Below are 15159 nucleotides of genomic sequence, written 5' to 3'. Positions count from 1 at the left end.
GCAAAAACTCTAGTTTCTGGTTTTTTTTTTTTTAAGAATGTTATATTAGAGGGAAGTAGGCATTCAAATCTATGGCTAGTGTGGGTACAAACTGGTAACTGCTTTGGAAGACCATTTGGCAATAGCAGTTGGAGTAAAAATATTATCTGACATAGCATCTCGACTTATTAGAATATATCCTACAGGTGCATGTGTGCATAAATGTGTATGTAAGGCTGTTCAGTTCAGTATTATTTATTAGAGAAGCATACTGCTTCTCAATAGGGTCATGGTTGAATAATGAAATTTCCAGAGTAAATCATGCAGTTTGCAAAAAGAATGAAATAGATCCATAAATGTTAATAGTCAATGATGTCTTAGATGTCTTGTTGGATGAAAGTAAGGATGCTATACAAGTTAATATATTACTTTTGTAATATATTTTGTAAATATATTTTATTAAATTTTTATAAATTTTATTAAAACTTTTGTAAATGTTTTCTATACATTGGCAAGTGGCTAATACATAGGAAATGATGCTCAAATTTCTGATGACTATGAACATCTACCCTTTTTTTAATGTCCATGCTTTTCATAGCTTGGATTTTTAAAATTGCCCATTACTTTTCTTAATTTAAAAGCTAATTATAAATCCAAAGAAATTTAACGACCTTATAATCCACATGAGCCTACTGGCATGTAAAGATGCTTTGATATAATTTTGTAAGTGAAGTAAATCGCTTATTTTTCACCCTAGAAAATAAAGGTAACTCTGATATTATAATTAAGGATGACCTTTAAAAGCTTTAGATAAATCAAGAATTAAGCCACATCAAAATCTGCTTGCCTTATGAAGTGTATAATACTTGGGAAATGAAATAATAAATAGATCAGAGAGAGTACAGAGAAATCATACTGATCAAATGGATTCACTGGACCTCTCTTGATGAGTACCATGGAGACTACTTTGCAACTGCCAATTGACACTTCTGCATTCCCTGATACTTATGGAGCCACCAAAACAATAGGGTGACTTCACTTGGAATCACTCAGTCAAGCTGACTTCTTCAGGAGAGACTGAGAACTGAAGCAACCCCGAAAAAAAGAACTTCAGAAATTATCTATGAATCTTTTTTCCAAGCTCTTGTTAACAGTCCATCTAATGCATGTAAGTAAGCTTTTTTTTTTTTTTTTGGTTCTGTCAAATAGTTACTAAATTTGCAAATTTGCAATTGACTGTGATAAGGCATCAATGGATAAAATGCAAATCTGGTCAAATTATTGAGGAAAACAAAACAAAAAAAATCCTAAACCAACCATATGTCAAATATCATACAGTCTTGTCTACAAACTGAGAATCCTGGGCATGGGAAATTGGATCTATGTGATAAAATATGTTTTCTCCGTGGATGCTGGTGTTCAGCTTCTGCCAAATGCAGAGTTGGAGAATTCAAATGGTTACAGTCCTGGGATCTTGGGGATTGTTTGTACCTTCTGGCAAAAAATGTTCTTCTCTATTCAACAGTTCCCATATGACCTGAGTGACAGCTAACATCTGGGTCAAAAGCTGTAATTATTTCATCAGCTCCCTCAGTTTAAACTAATTCTAACAATCACAGACTTTTATTGGTGTTTCAAACCCAACCACTTTCCTGGACTCCATGCCTGGATTTGAGTCTCCCCTCATCTTCTGCATGTATTACAGACTCAATAATGTAAGGTTACTTCAAAAAGGTCACAGAAAATAGAATTAAAATACAAATTTATTTTGGTCAAAGATATTTTGAAATCCATGCATAGCTTTTTCATAATACCCATTTTCCATGAATTTTTGGAGATCCTTCAAATAGAATACATACTTTCCACACCCAATCTCTAATCTACTCCCTTTCCTGGGCGCCTTTTCATGGCTGTAAGCATCTCTACCCACTCAGGTGCCCATACACAAACCAGATATATCTTTGCTGCTTCTTTCCTATACCTCCTTCCCAAGTTATTTCTAACTTCTCTCAGTTACACTGGTTCTACTTCCTTTCAATCTTTATCCTGCTGTCTCTGTTTTAAGTGCTACTATCTTAATTTAGAGTTGCAACTTGTTTTGCCTCAATGATCATAACATCCTTTTCCAACTGGTCTTCCAATTTCTTGGTTTAATTCTCCTTAATAATAATACAAACTGCATTTAGAGCTTGCCATTCTAAAGTCCACATTTGATGATGTGTTTCTTCTATTTAAATCACTTTGATGTCTCACTGCCAACAAATCAAGCCCAAAGTCCCACAACCTTTCACAAACTGGATTTAACTCAACTGTTCAACTTTGTTTCCCATCATTGCAGTCCTTCACTTAAACACACTGTATGTATGTGCACACACACACACACACACACACACACAGCTCCTCTGCCCCCTCCCCAAGAAACTACTCATGTTTTTCTAAATTTGTCATTGTCCTTTATATCACCATGTACTTATAGGCATTATTTGTTTTTTCAGCAATTCTTACTATTGCCACAACTCCATTAATTGTTTCTTGTCTACTTGCCTACTCCTCTTCTCTCATCAATGGCCCAACTTTCCCATCTAGAGTTGATGAGTACAGAGAAAACAATACAGTATCATATTGTTCTACCAAAAGGGAACTCTGGAAGAGTGAGTGTAAACATCTAGAGTGAGTGTAAACACCTAGATCTGAAGCAGAGACATCCTCCAGCCCTTGGTCCTTGATTTCTAAGTTTGTCTTTGAAGCACCAAAGCAAAAAAAGAAATTAGGTAAGACAATGGAGATGTAGAGCATTGAAATTTATCGCTTATCATGGACCTTAACTAGAGCGTGAAGGAGAAGGTCAATGGTATGGTCTTAGAGGTTTTCTCCTTTTCTCCTCAAGTTTAGTTGAACATTCAGTTTCTCCAGTATAATACTCCTCCCCATCCGTAGTTTCAACTTCTGCAGTTTCAGTAATCTGCAGTCAACCGTGATCCCAAATTTTAAACTGAAAATTCCAGAAGTAAACAGTTCATAAATTTTATTTTTAAAGATATTTTATTTATTTTGAAAGAGTTACAGAAAGAGGCAGAGGGAGAGGGAGAAGGAGAGGGAGAGGGAGAGGGAGGGAGGGGGAGAGAGAGAGAGAGAGAGAGAGAGAGAGAGAGAATCTTCCACCTGCTGGTTCACTCCCCATATTGCCACAATGGACAGAACAATGCCAGGCCGAAATCGAAAGCCAGGGGCTTCATCTGGGTCTCCCACATGAATGGCAGGGGCCCAGGAACTTGGGCCATGTTCTCTGCTCCCAGGCCATTAGCATGGCGCTGGATTGGAAGTGGAGCAACTGGGACATGAACCAGTGTTCATATGGAATGCCAGCAACACAGGCAGTGCTACATTATGCTCAAGTGTAGCTTGCTATTCTTTGTTCTGTGTCAAAATCTCAAGTCATCCTGCTCTGTATGGCCTGGGGCATGAATTATCCCTTTGTCCAAGTTATCTGTGCCATCCACCCATTAGTCCCTTAGTAACTGTCTCAGTTATCAGATGACTGTAGCAGCATCTAATGCTTATGCATGTTACCCTTATTTTGCTTAACAATGGCACTAAAGCAACAGAGTAGTGATGCTGACCATTTGGATATGACACAGAGGCCAGAAAGGTCTTTCTTTAAGTAGAAAGTGAGTTTATCATAGACACATATGTGTTGGAAAATCATAGTATATATGGAGTTTGGTATTCCTTGCTGTTTCAGGCATCCACTGGGGGATCTTAGACCATATCCCCCATGGAAAAGGATGACTACTGTATTTACTATTCCAACAGCTTCTATTTTCATTGCCTTAGTGAGGTGTTCCCCAGATTCCTAGAAAGATTGCTGCTTCTAGCAACATCTCCTAGTCAATGCTTACCACATTCTGGCAAAAATTCCAACAAAATGGTTTATCTCCAATATCATGTTCCACTGGTTCTACAAATGAGTGGCTCTTCTCTTTACTGTGTATTTATAGAATCCCATCCTTGTCTTTATTCCAGTGCTTATCATAATATACTGTGAGGATTTATTCTGTCTGCCTCTCCCATCAGGCTATGAGAAGTCTGAGGGCATAGGTCATGTCTATTTTCTGTTACAGTAACTCTGAAATCCCAGAAACACTGAAATTTCATTTATTTCCAGGATTCAAGTGTTTCCTGGTTGTGTGATTCCACATTTGCTGGTGTTTCCTCTAGTGGTGGGGTCCCTATACCCCTCATATACTAGCCCACATTTCCTTCTTGTGTAGATTCCATTTTAAATGCAAGATCCTCAGGTTGGTTCTTGCGCTTTCCTTTCCCCAATAATCCTCACTGCATTGATCCTTATTTTCTTCCTCACACTTATCACCAGTTGGAATAATTTTACTTGATATTTTAATTTATCTACTGCTTATTTTACCTATATGAAAATGTAAAAGTCAAGGGTGTCTGTCTCATTTTTGTGCCCAGTGGCTAGCACACAGAACTGATCAAAAACTATTCTTGAGTGCATTTGTTCTTTTATGTTTATTTATGCTTCTAACTCACTTACAAAACTAAAGCCACACTACATTTTACGTTTGTACTCTACTATGTTCATTTATTATCATTTCTTGAGAAATCCCCGATGTTAATTGTTCTTTGAGAATGTCATACCTACCTACTGCTCCATCAGAATGTAGAAGAATAAAGTATCAAATACCATGAGGTTTCCTTGCCAACATCTTTCCTAACCATCTGCCTTTGCTTTGTGGCCTCTTCCAGTCCTGTGATTATATGAGAACCATCAGCTCCTATTTCTTATATTTTCTCATTGTCATCTCTTTCTATATTCACAGGTCTTCCTACTTCTTCATCTCTAAGTATACAATTCATATCTTGTCAATTAGGGCTAAACTGTAGGGCTAATCTGTCCCCTTGTGACTCCACTCTCATCAACATCTCCTTACTGTTTATCACCTGCTTCCTTTCAAGTTTCTTTTCCATATTCCCATGTAGAATGCCCTTATGCACTTTCAATTCAATAGGTCCTCAACTGAATCAAAAATATCTCCTTCGCCAAATTTGTTACTCTTTGTGACCCCTCAATTTCTTTAAATAGAACCATCATCTTCCAGTTATCTCAGCTCAAATAAAAAGAGCCATCTTTGATTGACTTTTCTCATTTGCACATTTGTTTAATCACATATCTTGTTACATATAATGATTATAGTTTTGTTGCTTTTCTTGATAATGTAAGTCATATATATTCAATATAATGATTTCAAACGTACAGAAAAGTATAAGAAAAAGAAGAAATTACATGAAATCCCACTTTACTATAATGCTCATCATCATTTTATAAATATTTAGTTACAGGTAGAAAGAGAGATTATTGGCAGATGGGATAATATACTGGGATAAATACAATAATATACTGGCTTATTTTTGAAAAGTAAAAAAAAAAACAAAAGAGTTGCAAAAGTTATGCTTAATTTAAACAACTCTAATTTAATTTAAACTACTTATTTTAAACAACTCTAGCTGTCAGTCTTGTCAATATGACCTCTAAGAATGCTTATATAACCTCACTTGGCGAAATTAAAAAAATAAATGGCCTTTTGTGGATTTGAAGCCTGGAGTAAAAGAAGTCTCTGTGGTAAACTCTGGAAACGAGGCCTCACTCTATTCATCTTTCTAGGCCCCATGGAGACTCACAAGGTACACATGGCATATTTTTTGCTCCGTGAATGATCAATAGCATCAGCAAATATCTTTTAATACCTACCATAGATAAACCACTGCCAGCCATGTGAGGGATACACAAATGAATAAGACATTGCCATTGCTTTTGAGGAAATTTATATCAGTGGCTTTTAAAAATAATGTTGCTATAACCTCTATAAACTTTATTCTCTGCCACCTATCTTCATGCCTGTGAAGGGCTCATTTTGCTTCTCTGTGGGTTTTGTGTAGATCTTGAAGTCCCTAGCCTTGTCACCAACATGCTCTTTGAAAAATGAGAGAGGATGCAAAAAAGAAAAGCGATTGTAGAGGGATGATTTAAAAGAAATAAAGTTGTTTGTTTTCTGAAAACACACTTTTGTAGGTTGGTGGTGCTTGATCACAATAGGATGGCCACCGTAGGGTCTCCTAAACATTGCAAGAGCTCATCTTGGACCTATAATGATTGTGGCTATAATCTGCTATCTTCTTTTCAAAGGACGCAGCTCTTCTGGAGAGGCTTCTGTCTGAACTCAGCCATATTTCTAGTCTCAAAGTGGTAAGGCACCATTCATGTGAAAGCCCATGCAAGACTTAAAAGCCTCACACAGACCTTCAGAATAATCTAAAGTACATTCCTGGGAGGAAGCCAGGGCTGAAGACGCTTGTTTGTCACATGTGAGGGAGCACAGTGAGATTTATTTTTACTGACTAAAAAGAAAGAACCTTGACAAAAAGTAACATTTGGGGCTATCACATTTTCGCCATCTCAATTACAGCAAGATAACCTCAGAAGGAACACATTCTTAGAAATTATAATCTTACATTATCTCTTTACAAGTATTTTTCAAAAAAAAAGTTTTAAAGTATATTTAAGTAATACATGGCATCAAAGCCTTATAAAAAGTCTTATTTGGGGAACATGTCTGTCATTTCAAAGAGTCAATGTCAACCATTTTTCTCTTGTGAAGCAGTTCATTAAGCTGTGTGCTACTGAAGCACTTAATAACAAACAAGGTTTATTCAGTCCTGTTTATCCTTGGCTTGGGAGTCGACAGCAGGCAAGGCAATGGCTGATAAACCTGGACCCACCTTCCTTCTACTTTAGAACTATCAAATCAGACTTGATTTAACTCACAGACACCTCTGCTTCTGCTACACAAACATGCCTCTGCACTACCTGAGTAATGGTGATCTATAGCAGCTCAGTAATTTGTCTTTTAAAATTGTACACCTCCTTGCACAATGTAAAATTCAAAATCAAAATAAGCTCACTCTTGAACTTTTTTGTTCTGTATTCTCCATAGAAGACTAAATATGCAGGCTCTGTTTTATTTATTATACCTTACATGGCATCTCTTAGGGTGACAGACACATTCATCAAAGCACCAGTCTCTTGAAAGTGATAATATTCAGGAAATATTTGAGCAACTATCAGAGAATTCATCCTTGCCTTAAGACTTTTCTAAAACTTAATAAAAATCCTACTTTCATCAGAATCTTCCAGAGAAAACAGATTTCATTTCTCTAACTTATGGAGAAGCCAAAGCAAACATCAACTATTCTAACTTTATTTTTTTAGCTTCGAGTCCATCACAAATGCCATTTCACTTAGTGTCATCATATTGACTTCCTTTTTGATATTGTCGGCATAATTTTTTCCATAGAATAGGCTGTTCTTCATTGTAATTTGAGCCACATATTCTGTCTGAGATTGAAAAGATGTTGGTTTTCCTTATCTCTTTGAAGCTGAAGAAATGGAAGCTGAGAGAAGACCTGTACACAAAAACAAAATACAAATAAAAATAATAATTTTCAATTTCCTGCTAATAACACATAAAATCTCTAATATCCTTGAATTTATCATACTTGCTCAACATTTTAGAGTTCACACACTACTCTCACATCTTTATCTCAACCCTCATGACCACTATGGAGGTTGGTATTAGAAAAATAATGCAAAGACATGTATAAGGGACATGTCTGGGGTCTAAGGAACTCAAGACCAAAGGTTTGACTCCAGAGGTAGAAAGCATAATGAAATGCTTGACTTCTACTGGTGAGCAGAGTGAACATAAACCAACTTAAAAGTTTGGATGGATTTATTTTTCACATTGCTCTGTAATTTTTCAAACTTGTCTTTGACCAGCAAAACCGTCTGCTGTCTCTAGAAGTGGGTCTAAATACACCTGCATAAGGTTACAACTACATCTATCAGCATGAGCAGACTAGGATTAAATTACAACTTTATTGAATTGATTAATTCCCTGCAGCTTCTATCCTCAGAACTATTCTAACAGTCATTAAAAATGAGAAAAATAATATTGTGCACATTGGTACAAAGAAAACTCTCGCTGTTGTTTCTGTGGAACTGGGATTAATTATGTTAGAGCATTGCCTTTTGATTGTCTCCTTTTCGATATTTAATAGAGCTGGAAAAAATAAAACTCATTTTTTTCTCCTTACCACATTTTCTAAGACAATTAAGAAAATAAAAGAAAGACACGGTGGTAGGGGGCATGTGAGGTTCCGGGTTTTAGTTTCCATTTGACAGAAACTCGTGCCCTTGGCTTCACTTCCCTCGCTAGCTCTTCGTTTGAATACAAGCATTTTAGGCCACAGCAATATGAGTCTGCATTAGATTAAAGTGAAACTAAAACAGTAGATTCTCCTTTTTATTCTGTCTCAGACATCTTCATTTGCATAATTTAAAACCTATTCTAAAGTGACTCTGTCTGTATTTATTTTGGCAAGAAAACCAGATCCTGGGTACCCATTAGATGCCCAGCCCTGGTGGAGTCAGATCATCCTGTCTTCTGCTGCCCTAACTTTTTGTCCCTCAACTTCTCATGGCTATCTCTTGTCTGACTGATAGAATTCTTTCTGTGAAACCTCAATTGGTAACCTTGGAAAGTCTGAATCATTTCCAAAAAGAATTCATTACTGTGTGGGGGTGACTTTGACTTTCATGAAAATGAATTCTCGAAACCATCAGCTTTGGAAAATAATTCATTATACTTTTTCTTTTTTGGATGGGAAGGGGGATAAAATGTTTCACATAAAAGCGCCTCTTGTGTGAGTATCCTGCATGACCTATCTCTTATGAAAGAAAATGTTAGGACAGTCAGCTATTTGGAAACATTGCACATGCAAGCTTTTATGCTGACTTTCAGTGAGAACAAGATGAATCATGAATACTTAAAATTTTTCCCCATAGTTCTGTTGAAATCCCAGTTTAATTGTTTCAAAGAATGCACCTGGGTGGCTCTATATGCAATATGGATTTGGAAGTTGTAACTTTCAAGAATAGTCCAGCCTAGTGACCAGCGGGAATGCAGCTCTCTGGAATTGTCATCTTGGTCCTCCCTTCTCTCATTATTTGGGTAGATACTTTAATGTCTCTGTTTTTCCCAAGGTAAAAGAATACTTTCTATTTGCCCCAGTTGTGAAGATTAACAAAATGCCTTCAAAGATTTTGAAACATTACAGTAGAGAGCATCTAACATCTAACTATAAAAACATTAATATTTTGAAACATTTGCTTCAGATATTTTTTCATATGACTACATAAATATAATATAGATTAAATGAAAGCCTTCTTTGTATTCTTATTAAATTGTATTCTACTTTCTCCCTCCCTAGTGACATACAGTTGCATAGATTTGGTATGTATTCTCCCAGTCCACATTTATAAATCTTTATTATTTAAATTAAATAATATGTAGGGGCTGGTGTTTAGCCTAGCCATTAAGATGCTGGTTTAGATGTGTGTGTCCCTCAACAGAGTGCATAGCTGCTATTCCTGGCTCTAGCTCCTGACTCCAGCTTCCTGATAATGCATACCCTGGGAGGCAGCATTGATGGCTCAAGCAGTTGGGCTCTTGCCACTCATATGGGTGACATGGACTAAGCTCCTGCCTCTCAGCTTTGGCCCTGGCCCTGGCCCAGGACCAGTTGTTGTGGGCGGTTGAGTCTGTCTGTCTGTCTGTCTCTTTCTTTCAGTGTGTGTGTGTGTGTGTCTATGTGTGTCTGCTTTTCAAATAAATAAATTTTATAAATACATATTTTAAAATGCAGTATTTCAGGAAGACAATTTTAATTGCCCACCTACTGATCACTATTCTCTTCTTTCATTCTATCAGAACCCTGGTCATGTTCAAGATGTAGTGGCACTCTTCATACATCTCCCAGGCTCTGTGTCCACTAGCTAAATAGTGAGGTGGTGGGAAGGGAAAGACATGACTTCATTTCATTAAAGAGCTGTAAACACAAGGTTAAAAGCGGAACTTCTAGGAAGACCACTGTTTTCCTGGCAAAGGAGTCTGGTTCGGATGTGTTTTATCCTCTTTTGCTTTCAGTCTAAGCAAGGATGTATTGTCTGATGCAGGAGCTATCATCATTCATTAAGAATGAAAGGACAGCAGAGAAAGAGAGAATAAGCCATGGTCCTTGCAGAAGGGGCCTTGATTTCAGCTTCAGCTTTTATGAAAGAAAATTGTAGGCCTCAAAAAAGGAGTACTTGTAGGTGGCAGGGGCCTAAGCACTTGGGCCATTGGTTTTGTGCTGCTTTCCCAGGCACACACACAGGAAGTTGGAAATGGAGCAGATGAGACTAGAACTGGTGCCCTTAGGGGATGGCAGTGTCGCAGGCAATAGCTTAAACCAATATGCCACAATGCTAGCCCCTATGGTGGCTAATCTTATAGCATTTAGGATTAATATTAAAGAGAACTGTGGAGGCAATGGCAGACCATGTAATTTTTAAAAATTGTCATTTTTAAGTCCATTCAAGAAGATTATTATAGCACTTAATTTGAAGAAAAGTTTCCAACATTTATTTTAAGGATATTGATTTAAGATCATTTTAAAAACTTTCATAAAATAAGAGTTTAAGAAATAATCAAAACTATATTTAATCACTGCTGAGATTTTTCCTAATTATCCTACATATGCCTGCCTGTTTAATCCTCATAACCTGCATCTGACATAGGTATTATTGTGTACCCATTTTAAAGATAAGAACACTTAAGGACAAGAAGGTTAAGACTTGTGCTTCATAGAGATTCTCTTTAAATCTAAATAATCCTTCAAGGTATCTGCTATTACCAACATTTTAGAGGTAAACAAATAGAAACACAGATTAAACTATTAGTAGGGATGTATTAATGGACATACATAAATTAAAACTGGTATTAGGAAATTTATTTAGCCTTATAAATACAGAATTAGATTTTATAATTTGCCATAGAAAAATATGTATATGTCTAAATTTATGAATTTCAAGTCCTTCCTTTTTCTCTCTTCTCCCTAACCCCCATATTCTTTCCCAAAATTACTTAAGGAAGGCAGCTGAATGGAGATGTATAGAGCTAACCAAACTTAATAAAACATGGTATCCGAACATAAAGCAAATTCAGAAATGATGGGAAAAACATTTACTATAAGATCTAGATTTGCCACTATAAGAGGTCTATAAATTAGAATTTAGCTCTTTCCCAGCCAATATGAAAGGGAAACCTGGTCAGTGAGACAGGTACTAGAGACCATTATTCAGAAGCAGAACCCCTGCTTTGTCCTTGATATTAAGATGAGACAGGTATTTTTCACCCTGGGCTTCAAAAAGTCCCACTGCACATAGTGGATCAAACAACATCCTGAACAGCATTCAAACAGTTGCAACAAATCCAGTGATGAGTTTCCTAAGACTAGGGGAAGTTGTGGGCTCAATGCTAGGAAAGCATGACTACTATTAGTGAGCTGTTCTTTTTCCTGTTGGTTTTAATTTGCTTCTCTGATGAATACTTCCAAAGTCATCAAATTATCAAGAATTTTATATACTGTCCTCACTTTTTTTCCCAAATTCTACAAATTTTCATTAATCACTCTTTGACACTCTCTTTATAAATCTTTGGAAAATTTACTTTTTTACTGTCCTTTTTTGAAACACTCCTGATTCTGCCTACTATCCTGAAAGGACTATACCGAGCTATGGTAGGGTCACTGTGGTTTGTGCTAATAATTTAATATGACTTATGCAATTTATTTTCTCAGCCTGCTCAGTTGCTTATATTCTGTAAGCTCAGGGCCCTTTATAAATTAATAATTTTTTAAAAAGCTTATGATAATCTTTGCAAAACCAGCAAAACTCACAGTGGGCAGATTTCACTTTCTGTTCTAAACTCCTAGCACAGGTCTATTAGCAACCAGAACAATGCCTAGGATTATCATGGCTTTTCTTACATCCTTAAGAAGATTCAGACAATAGGCCCATGTGAAAAGAGTTCCTGTTGTAATTCTGAAAGTACTGATGTTTATTATTATTATTTTTATTATTATCATCATTATCATTACAAATAGTGAAAGTGAGAAAGCATAAATAAAGTCTGCCCTAGGGGAAGCCTGAAGCTATATCCCAGCAAGTTATTATGCTACAGTATTATGAGAATTTTTAACCATCATCAATAAAAAATGAGCATCAGAGTAGTTATGGCAGTTTCCACAGTCAAGACTGTTTCTGCTATTACATCTCTGAGTAAAAGGGTGATACACTCTCCATTATATGATATCAACTCATCCACCTTCCTGACATTAAAGTATAATGTACAATCTTTACATGGATTCTTCCCTAGTGAAGTCATATTTCCATGAACTTGGGGCAAGGACACAATGGGGCTAAATTAACTGTGAGCAGCAAGTGAAGTAAATTACATTTTTTGTAAAGCAATAGCAGCACTGAGATGCCTCCACTTCTTTTTCAGAAAAGAATTGAATTGAATTAAATTTGATAAAATAAATATTTTACAGAGTAGGCATATGCTCACCAGGGGTAGATTATGTCAGACCCGTATCCTTGATGCTTCTCTGGGCACACTCTCTGGAACCACAAAGGAAGCACATACTGCTCGTGGCGCAGGCTCCAGCACTGGTACTATATATCACCAGTCTGAGAAAACTTTCTGGGCTCTCAGCCATCTTCCCAGGAGCATGGTAGCTCAGGTTCTCAGGACCCTGTGGGCCTAAACCTTATAGTCTACATTTTTTTTTCTTCCTTAAACCCCTTTGTCTCATTTTGTCTTTCTCATGGTAAGCAAAGGGACAGAAGAAGGCACAAGTCACCTCATCAAAGAGTATAAATTGGGAAGTTCATGCTCAGCATTCGGAACAGAAGATCCTGGTTCAAGACTGCCTTTGTCTTTACTTTGGGAAAACTTCTTTTCTTGTTTGTACTAGTCAGCTTTGGTGGGTATCTGACAAACTCAAAATGATCCCCTCCTCTCTTAAAAGCAATGCTTTTGAGTTCTGTGAGATACCCGTATCTTAGGGCTGGAGGTCTTTCTAATGATTCTGTAGCCTGTGCGTTTTTATTACTTGTAGTTATGAGAACTCTGAGACCCTCTTCAAAGTCTTAGTTTGAAGGACTAGCAATTCCTGAATTGCTATCCTTCATGGGCATATTGTGAGGGCAGTTGATGATAATGATGTGCTTTGTTTCTAATCACTTACAAGTTAATTATTTTGGTCAAAAAATGTTTACTGGGCATCCACTATATGCCTGACACCAGCAGACTACAGCACTAACTACAGCACTGAACAAAACAAAGTCATTTCCAAGTGGAATTCATGTTCTAGGAGAAGGAAACAGAAAGTAAAACTTAAAAGCCAAGTACATATATTTTATGACAGATAATAAAGGAAAGGGAAAAAAGCAGTATAAAATTGACGGGGATTGGTGGAGGAATGGGGTGTTGCTTTGGTAGATAAAGGTGAGAAAGCTTCAATAAGGCAATGGTATGTGAGGCATGAAAATAAGGGAGTGAGACAAAAGAGCATTTGGAAAACAGTGAATAGAGAAGGGAAGTACAAAAATTGTGAAGAAGACATGGACCATATTATGCTTGAGTGACATATCGACCAGGAAAAGAATGTCAGAGTAAGAGTATAAATTATGGGCCGGCGCAGCCACTCACTAGGCTAATCCTCCACCTAGCGGCGCCGGCACACCGGGTTCTAGTCCCTATCGGAGCGCCGGATTCTGTCCCGGTTGCCCCTCTTCCAGGCCAGCTCTCTGCTGTGGCCAGGGAAGGCAGTGGAGGATGGCCCAAGTGCTTGGGCCCTGCACCCCATGGGAGACCAGGAGAAGTACCTGGCTCCTGCCATCGGATCAGCGGGGTGCGCCGGCCGCAGCGCACCAGTTGCGGCTATTGGAGGGTGAACCAATGGCAAAGGAAGACCTTTCTCTCTGTCTCTCTCTCTCACTGTCCACTCTGCCTGTCAAAAAAAATAAAATAAATAAAATAAAAAACAGAGTATAGATTATTTAGTGGCTGATATGTTAAAGTTTTTTTTTTTTTACTTTTATTATAGCTGAGATGGGAAGCAACCGGAGGTTGTTCAGTAGAATTAAAAACATTGGATGCTGTTTTAAGAATAAACAGTACAGGGGAAGAGTGATGCAAGGAACCTGGTTAAAAAGCCACTGCAGGGTCCAAGTGATAGATCATCATGACTTGGCTAAGAATGGTGGCTAATGAGGAAGAAAGAGATTCCAGGTGTCATTTAAGATACATAGGAGCTGTAGAGTTTGTTGGTAGTTTAAGATGAGTTTGAGAGAAGATGAGGTGAGAAGGAATGGAAGATTGGGCCATATCAAAGATGGTGCTGCCATTAATGGAATGAAAAAGATGACAAGTATAAAGTTATTTGAGTGGGAGAAATTAAGAATTTAATTTTAGATATAGTAAATTTCAAGCAACTACTAGACATATAAGCAGAAAATTCAAGAAATAATTTGCATATGCAAGTCTGAAGATCATCAACAGAGAGCTCCCGACTGAGAATCCAGTTTATATTCTTGCCTCTGCCTTACCCTGTATCCCCTTTCCCCTCCAGAGGAACATACCAATTGGGGCTGTCAGAAGATTGATTTTTTTTCAGTTAGTGGGATTAGAAGTTTACAAGTGATATAATACTTTAAGATCAAAGTGTTTGGAAGAGAAGCAAGACAAATTTTAAAGCCCTGATTGACCTTTTTGGCATTCTGTAATTAATTTGAGTCAACATATCTTTTATCTTTCAACTAAGATTATCAAGAACAAAACATTTCACATCATACATACATTTATTAGAAACATTTGGCACTTCTGAGTCATAAAGTAACTACAGAAATCACTATGTTAACAGTTAACAAATTATAATTTTATGCATGAATTGTGAATGAGTAGATCAATAGTAGAATATTTATTAAGATTACTTTTATGCTACTAAGTACAGACTAATAAAGGCAAATATAAACTAAATCAGTCCCTGATAAATAAATTTAATTAATTAAAGGAAAAAATCAGCCCCTGCCTTCACAGGGTTTACATGAGAAAGCTGAAAACTGGCATAGTTCCAACTCACAGCAAATGATAAATTTGTCATTGCTCTTTTTCTACCACATATTAAGAATTTTACTTATCTCTTAGCTTGTCCACC

General features: G+C 37.0%; 1 long non-coding RNA gene across 2 annotated transcripts in view; it reads right to left on the bottom strand.

Annotated features, from left to right (window-relative positions):
* Positions 1-5136: 5136 nt before the first annotated feature.
* The window catches only part of LOC127484266 (uncharacterized), a 453346-nt gene continuing 443323 nt past the window's right edge, over positions 5137-15159 (bottom strand). The window contains exon 6 of one of the 2 annotated variants that reach the window (XR_016222206.1): positions 5137-7461. This is a non-coding gene — a long non-coding RNA (uncharacterized LOC127484266). The remainder of the gene's footprint in view (positions 7462-15159) is intronic. The other variant, XR_016222205.1, reaches the window with a different exon arrangement.

This window comes from Oryctolagus cuniculus, chromosome 15 (assembly GCF_051225735.1).
Source record: "Oryctolagus cuniculus isolate XC-2025 breed Fujian yellow rabbit chromosome 15, ASM5122573v1, whole genome shotgun sequence".
Classification (NCBI taxonomy): domain Eukaryota; kingdom Metazoa; phylum Chordata; class Mammalia; order Lagomorpha; family Leporidae; genus Oryctolagus; species Oryctolagus cuniculus.
Note: the sequence above shows the minus strand (reverse complement) of the source record. Positions and strands in the feature narration are given on the sequence as shown.